Here is an 8714-nt window from a genome sequence, read left to right as displayed (position 1 = left end):
TGAAAAATCTTTCCTCCCTCACTTATGTACCCTCCACAGACTCCATGGGCCTAACTATTGCTTATTCAGTTCTTTTCCTTTGACTTGCCTCTGTTCATTTGTTCTAAGTATATGACATTATGCTCTCAGATAAGCAAAACATGAGTATATAGAAGAGTAGATGATAAGTGACAAAATGTTAACAGTGGTTAATGTTGCTATTTTCTACTTAATATTTTTCCTACTAATATTTTTCTCTTTTTCCACAAAAGAAAGAATTGGCCCTTATCAGCAAGCTCTTCCTTTCTGTAATAAACTCAGGGGTAGGCTGCAATGAAAAGAAAAATTTCTCTAATATTCTTTAAGTAATTTATATATTAAAAAAACCCATCACCTGAGGATATGTTTATATTTATTTATTTTTGAATTGTATACTTTTATTTATTTATTTATTTTGAGTTAGTAACTTTTATTTATTTTTTTAAATTTCTGTTACAGATGTTTTTCCTTTTCCCCCCATTGACACCCTCCTCTTCATCCTGCCCCCACCAGCATTGTTGTCAATGTCCATGATTACACATACAAAAATATAAGTTCTGTGGTTTATCTCTTCCCGCTCCACCCCCGTCCCTCTCTTTGGAGGTTTGTCAGTCTGTACCCCACTTCTATGTCTCTGGGTTTATTTTGTTCATCAGCTTGTTTTGTTCATTATATTCCACAAATAAGTGAGATCATGTGATATTTGTCTTTTTCTGGCTTGTTTGCCTTAGGGTAATACTCTTCAATTCCCTCCATGTCGTCTCAAAGGATAAGAGCTCTTTCTTACAGTTGCATAGTACTCCATTGTGTATATGTACCACAGCTTTTTTATCCACTCATCTATTGATGGACACTTGGGACACTTTAGCAATTGTAAATAGTGGTGCTATGAACATAAGGGTACATATATCCTTTCTGATGGGTGTTTCAGGCTTCTTAGGGTATATTCCTAGAAGTGGAGTCACTGTGTCAATTGCCAGTTTAATTTTTAATTTTCTGAGGTAACAACATAGTGTTTTCCATAGTGGCTGCACCAGCCTGTATTCCCACCAGCAGTGTAGTAGAGTCCCCTTTTCTCCACACCTTGCCGGAACTTGTTTGATGATTTGTTTATTGCAGCCATTCTGGCAGGTGTGAGGTGATACATCAGCGTTGTTTTAATTTGCATCTCTCTGATGATTAATGACATTGAGAATTTTTTTTTTTTAATATGTCTCTTGGCCATTTGTATGTCCTGTTTGGAGAAGTGTCTATTTAGGTCCTCTACCCATTTTTAAACTGGGTTCTTTGTCTTCCTTTTGTTGAGTTGTATGAGTATTCTATATATTTTGGAAATTAAGCTCTTATCTGATGTATCATTGGCAATTATGCTCTCCCATACAGTGGGTTCCCTTTCTATTTTGATGATTGTTTAATGCACTGTGTAGAAGCTTTTTAGTTTGATGTAGTCCCATGTGTTCATTTTTTTCGTTGTTTCTCTTGCCTTAGGTGTTGTATCAGTAAAAATTCTGCTGTGTGTGGTCTGACATTTTGTTGCCTACATGTTCTAGGATTTTTATGGATTCACAGGTTACTTTTATCCATTTTAAGTTTATTCTTGTGTATGGTGTAAGTTGGTGGTCTAGTTTCATTTTTTTTTTTTTTTGCAAGTAGCTGTCCAATTTTCCCAACACCATTTATTGAAGAGGCTGTCTTTACTCCACTATATGCTTTTGCCACCCTTGTCAAGCATAAATTGAACACTATATCTTTGGTCAATTTCTGGGTTCTCTGTTCTGTTCCATTGATCTATATGCTTGTTCTTGCACCAGTGCCAGGCTTTTTTTTTTTTTATTACAATGATTTTGTAGTATAACATGATATCTGGTATTGTGATGCCTCCTGCTTTATTCTTATTTTTCAAGATTGCTGTGGCTATTCAAGGTCTTTTTTGGCTTCATATGAACTTTTGAAGTATTTGCTCTAGTTCTGTAAATTATATCATTGGTATTTTTATGAGGATTGCATTGAATCTATAGATTGCTTTGGGTAGTATGGACATTTTAATGATGTTAATTCTTCCAATCCATGAACAAGGTGTGTGCTTCCACTTTTTTATATCTTCCTCTATTTCTTCTTTTTTTTCAACGTCCTGTAGTTTTATTTCTTTGTAGTGTCTTTATCTGGTTTTGGAATTAGAATTACGCTGGCCTCATAAAGTGAGTTTGGAAGTCTTCCATCTTCTTGAATTTTTTGAAATAGTTTGAGGAGAATGGGTGTTAGATCTTTGAATGTTTGGTAAAACTCCTTTGTGAAGCTGTCTGGGCCTGGGTTTTTGTTTGTGGGGAGTTTCTTGATTACATTAATTTCCTTAGTTGTTTTGGTCTGTTCAAGTTTTCTATCTCTTCCTGGTTCAGTTTTGGGAGACTGTGTGTTTCTAGAAATTTGTCTATTTCCCCTAGATTGTCCAGTTTGTTGGTGTATAATTGTTCATAGTATGTTTTAATGATCCTTTGTATTTTGTGGTGTCAGTTGTTACTTCTCCTCTTTTGTTTCTGATTTTGTTTATTTGGGTCCTCTCTTTTTATTTCTTGTTAAGTGTGGCTAAGGGTCCATACATCTTGTTTATGTTCTCAAAGAACCAGCTCTTTGTTTCATTGCTCTTTTAAATTGCGTTTTAGTTTCCATGTCATTTATTTCTGCTCTGACCTTTACTATTTCTTTCTTTCTACTTGCTCTAGGTTTTCTTCTTGTTTACTCTCTAGTTCTTTAGATTGTAGGGTTAAAAAGTCAATTAGAATTTTTTTTCTTGTTTCTTGAGGTAGGCCTGTAGTGCTATAAGCTTCCCTCTCAGAACTGCTTTTGCTGCATCCCATTGATTTTGTGTTTTGTGTGTTCATTTTCATTGGATACCAGTAAGTTTTTAACCTCTCCCTTGGTCTCCTTGATAACCCATTCATTGTTTAATAATATGCTATTTAGCTCCAGGTGTTCAAATGTCTTTGCACGTTATTGTTGCACTTGATTTATAGTTTCATGCCATTGTGATCTGAGAAGTTGCTTGATATGATTTCAATCTTCTTGTATTTGTAGAGATTTACTTTGTGTCCTAACATGTGGTATATCTTTGAGAATGTCCTGTGTGCACTTAACAAGGATGTATGTTCTGCAGCTTTGGGGTAAAATGTTCTGTAAATATCAATTAAGTCCAGCTGATCTACTTTGTAATTTAAGGACTGTGTCCTTGTTAATTTTTGTCTAAAAGATCTATTCAGTGATGTCAATGGGGCGTTAAAGTCACCCACTATGATTGTATTGCTACTTATCTCTTCCATGGAGTCCTCCAGAAGTTTCAAAATATATTTTGGTGCTCCTGTACTTGGTATGTATATGTTTACCAGGGTTATATCCTCTTGTTGGATTGATCCCTCTAATATTATGTAGTGACCTGCTTTGTCTCTTATTATGGCCCTCATTTTGAAGTCTATCTTATCAGATATAAGTATTGCTACACCAGTTTTTTTTTTTTTCATTTCCATTTGCCTGGAAAATTTTTTCCATCCCTTCACTTTCATCTTGTGTGAGTCTTTTGTTGTGAGGTGGGTCTCTTGTAGACAGCATATATATAGGTCATGTTTTCTTATCCAATCAGCTACCCTATGTCTTTTGATGGGAGCATTTAAGCCATTAACATTTAAGGTTATTATTGATAGATAGTTATTAGTTGCCATTTTTATTTTATGCCTGTGTCCCCCCACCCCCTCTTTCTTCTTCTTCTTACAACAGTCCCTTTAGTATTTTCTGCAGTGCTGGTTTGGTGGTGGTATATTCCTTTAGATTGTTTTGGGGTCTGTGAAACTCTATATTTCACTTTTAATTTTGAATGATAGCCTTCTGGATATTATAGTCTTGGACTCAGACCCTTGCCTTTCATTACTTTGTATACTTCATGCCACTCCCTTCTGGCCTGCAGTATTTCTATTGAGAAATCAGCTGACACTCTAATGGGAGCTCCCTTGTAGGTAATTTTCTGTGTTTCTCTTGCTTCCTTTAAATTTTTTTCTTTGTCTTTAATATTTGCCATTTTAATTATGATGGGTCTAGCTGTGGATCTTTTGAGGTTCATCTTGCTTTGGAGTCTTTGTGTTTCCTGGACTTGTGTGACTTTTTCCTTCACCAAGTTGGGGAAGTTTTCTGTCATTATTTCTTCAGTTTCTCTATTCCTTTCTCTGATTCTTCTCCTTCTGGTATCCCTATGATGCAAATGTTTTACATTTCATATTGTCCCAAAACTCCCTTAAACTCTCCTCCTGCTTTTTCATTTTTTTTCCTGTTTGCTGCTCTATCTGGGTGTTATTTTCTACTTTGTCTTCTAACTGCTGATTCAGTCTTCAGCTTCTTCTAATCTACTACTAAATCCTTCTAAGGTATTTTTTATATCAGCTATGTCATTCTTTATTTCCTCTTGACATTTATTCATAGCTTCTACCTTTTTTTTAAGCTGATGTAGTTCCCACTGAACTCTTCATAATTCTTATTAAGTTGCTTGTAGTTCTCACTAAATTGTTTGAGCACCCTTAAAATCATTGCTTTGAATATGAATCATCCTTTTCTGGTGATTCCTTCTTTTTTTTTTCATTTGGGTGTTGTTTCTTCGTCTCACCATTTTAGCAGTCTGGTAGTTCTAAGCCCAGTGAGGGATGTTGGAATGTATAGGCAGGTCAGTGTGCATCATACAAGGCTGCTGTGCTTCCCAGCCTATTTTGGTGTGTGGCACCTCTTGCCTGCTGTGGATCCTGGAGGATGACACCTGGTGGCTGGTATTGGTCTGTCATGGTAGGTGCTCGGCTGCCCAAGCCTTGCTGCTGCTTGGGCTGGGGCACCACTCTTGATCAACCTCTGTTGATGCTGCTTGGGGTGGGTCTCAGCTGCCAATCTGTGCTGCTGCTGCCTGGGGATGAATGTCTGTTTTGGAACCCTGCTGCTGGGGATGTGTCTTGGCTTCTGAGTCTCAGCTGCTGTTAGGGGTTGGGCTCCACTCCCACAAGTCTCTGCTGCTGTGGTAGAGGGTTCTAGGCTCCTAAGCTGGTGCTACTGCTGCTAGGGGTTGTGCTCAGCTCTGATTAGTTTGCTGCTGTGGGGGATGGTGCTCGGTTCCCAGGTAGTTGTGACTTCTGTAGCAGGTACCTTGACAGTGCTGCTACTATGCACTGGTCTGTGTTGATGCAGTGGGATTCATGTGTTGTCTGATGGTGCAAGGTGCACTGGTGGACTCAGGTAACTTGGCCTTAGCTGCTCCCAAAATGGTGGGGCCTTCCTGCTGTGTGGGAAGAAGTGCCCTGACAAGCCACTTACCCTGGTAGTTGGCTGCTCTCCATCCACAGCATGGGAACCATCTGCCCCGCGTTTCTGCACTGCTTCAGGTTGCTTGTCCACACTCACATCCATTCACACTCTCTCTCACATTTGCTTACACTCTCACACACTCACCCTTGCTCTGGTCTTGCCTGCTGCCACCTTTTTGAATTGTCTGTTTCTATTGACTTTTAGAGAGACAGAAGGGGAGAGAGAGATTGATGAGAGAGAGAATCCACAACCTAGGTATGTGCCCTGACCAGGAATTAAACCCACAACCTCTTGGTGCATGGGATGACACTCCAACCAACTGAGCTATTATGCCAGGGCTTTAACATCTTTCAGTAATTAGTAGGGTTGAAGACTTATCAACCTTAGAAAAGAGGTGGTATATTTAATATTCTGTGTTATCTCACTCCTTGTGTAATATTTTTCTTCTTAGTTTTTTTTTACTTTTTAGGAATTATAAGAAGATATATATCCATTCTACTGAACTTATATATGTCTATATTTTTATATGTATCTGTATTACTATTATTATTTATATCTATCTACACACACACACACACACACACACACATCTGTGTGTGTATATAGTTGTATTCCCAATGAAGGATTTACTTTTGATTCCACCATAATCAAATTATATCAGGACTCTTCTAATTCTTTGAGAAATTCAGGCAGAATTTTCTTTTGTAATGTTGTTGATAAAATGTTAGGGGACTGAGGATGTTCTATGAATAATGTAGATTGGATCAGTACCTGGATGCTATGAAGTTACCACCAAGGTTTGTGAATTCTTATTTATACAAAGCATAACTCATGAACTGAATACATAAAAGTTATTACTATTTTCAACATTTTTTATGCTATAGAATTTAATACAATATGAATTCATTTAAAGATATTAAAACATTTTATCAGTATGCATTTTGTCAACAAATATTATCTAAAAGTTTAGGTATCAGTTACCTAGTGAATTGAGCACTTGATCTGGAATAAATAACTTTGAATAACCTTAAATATTGCTTTCATACATAAAAGGTAAGATTGTATCTTGGGCTGACCATTTAACTAGTTGTGTGGCTTATTTAATTTTACTCATTTGAAAAATGGAGATAATAATTCAAACTGTATTTATTCCTCCAGTAATTTTGTGAGTTTCAAGTGCTTTGAAGAAGCCACATACTTTGAAAATAACATATGTCATATGATAAGTTATTATCGCAACTGTTCATATAATATGAAGCATAGTGAGATAATTGAAAGAAAAAATGACTTACCTACCCTTATACCTAAGGGTCAGAGAATTAGGGAAATGTTTTTTTTGATTTTTAAATTCATAAAAGTTTAGATTTTGTACTTCAGGAATAATTTATTTAAAAAACAAAAGAAAAATTTCTGGGTCAGCCTAAAAAAATGAATACATGCAGAAAACTCTATCTGCTGTCCTAAAAACACAAGGATGAAAGATAAAATATTACGTAGTATATACAATCACATAAAAAACCCCACACAACTGAATTCACCATTATGAACAAATTCAGAGAGAAAACTACAGAGGTAGCAGGGCTTGAAGGCACAGCACTTTCCAGAAGCTGATATTGGACCCAGGACAAGGTCATGGATGCCTTCTGGAGGGCAGAGACCACACCTGCTTTAGTATGGTAAGGATGGAGAGTAGGTTTTTTCCTTCAATATGGGGGACAAGGACTATTTTTTTTTGCATTCAAACATCCTGTGTGTCCTATGTTTAAAGACAATGAAATAGGGATTTCAAAATGGCAGCAGAGTGAATGGAAGCTACATAGACCATTTCCCAGAACTAAACTGGAATTACAAGTAAAATAAAGACAAATCGTCAGAAAATAAACAGCAGAAAAGCAGCTGAAGTGGACTCATATAAACACAGTCAGAAAAAGGACATGAAATCAAACCTGGTAGAAACTGCAGAGGCATGAGAGGGTGGGCTGGGAGCCTATGGACAGCAGCTGTTTTAGCTGTGAGCAGCTCCCTTAGGGTTAAAATCCCAAGCTGGCTCCACAGCCCAGAGGGCTGGAAAAGAGCATGAAATTAGCTGCAGCTACTCACCTTGGGCTCCAGCAGAGGGAGGGCAGACTGGACTGGATCTGTGTGGACAGACTTGGGAGCTTGGAGAGCTAGGACAGCAGTGGAAGTTTTTTGCTGAATCATTCTGTCACAGAACAGTAGCCATCTTCCTCACAGAGCTCCTTCCCAGAGCCCCAGGTGGAAGCAACAGCCCATCCCTCACAAATTTAACACACCTGCCAAGTGAGAGAAATGCAACTTGAGGCTTATTAACAGCCAGAAAATATCTGCCCCACACTCTGGAAATCCTCTTACCCTGAACACCTGAAGGAGTTTTTTATTCAATTGAGGGCTACAACCCAAGGCTCATCAAGTAACTGAGATTAATAGCTTCTAGACAAAAAGCTAGAGGATAACTGAACCTTTCCTGGGCTTGAAAATATACCCAGGAAACTAAGACCTGACAATGGTGTTTAATGTAGGTCCTCCCACACTCATACAAACCAAGTAAAGGAAGCCATAAACAGCAGAACACCAATGCTCACAGGGAAAATTTAACAGGCTCCAAAACCCACCGAGACAACCAAAATGGTGAAATAAAGAAACAGAACACAAATGAAAGAACAAGATAATTTGAAAAAAGATGAAATTAGTGAAAGAGAATGGAGCAAGATATCAGAGGGAGAGTGCAGAGTAATAATCATGAGGAAGCTCAACAGCATGAATAAAGATATAGAAGCACTGAAAACAAACCAACTGGAAATAAAGAATGACATAGCAGAAATAAAAAGCACTTTGGAAGGAATAACCAGCAGAGTAGAGGAAACTGAAAACTGGATCAGTGAATTAGATAACAGGATAGAAAAAAATCACTGAACCAAAAAGAAAAACAATGAAAAAACAAACAAACAAACAAAAAAACAGCAGGACAGCCTAAAAGAACTGTGGAACAATATGAAACATAAAAACATCCACATCATAGGAATTCCAGAAGAAAATGAAAATGAGCAATGGTTAGAGAATATATTTGAAGATATAGTGACAGAAAACTTCTTTGACTTGGTGGGGGAAAAAAAAAGCATACAAGTACAAGAAGCACAGAGAGCTCCAAGTAAGAAGAACTCAAAGAAGTCCACATCAAGACACATACTATTTAAATGCGAAAAATTAAAGACAAAGAGAGAATCCTAAAGGCAGCAAGAGATAAGCAACAGGTTACCTACAAAGAAAACCCCATAAAGCTCTCAGCTGACTTCTCAACAGAAACAAAACAGATCAGAAGGGAATGGCATGAAGTAATCAAGGTAATGAAA

The sequence above is a fragment of the Molossus molossus genome, unplaced genomic scaffold, assembly GCF_014108415.1.
Source record: "Molossus molossus isolate mMolMol1 unplaced genomic scaffold, mMolMol1.p scaffold_m16_p_13, whole genome shotgun sequence".
In the NCBI taxonomy this organism is placed as follows: Eukaryota; Metazoa; Chordata; class Mammalia; order Chiroptera; family Molossidae; genus Molossus; species Molossus molossus.
The sequence above is the reverse complement of the archived record's forward strand: the minus strand, read 5'-3'. Positions refer to the sequence as shown.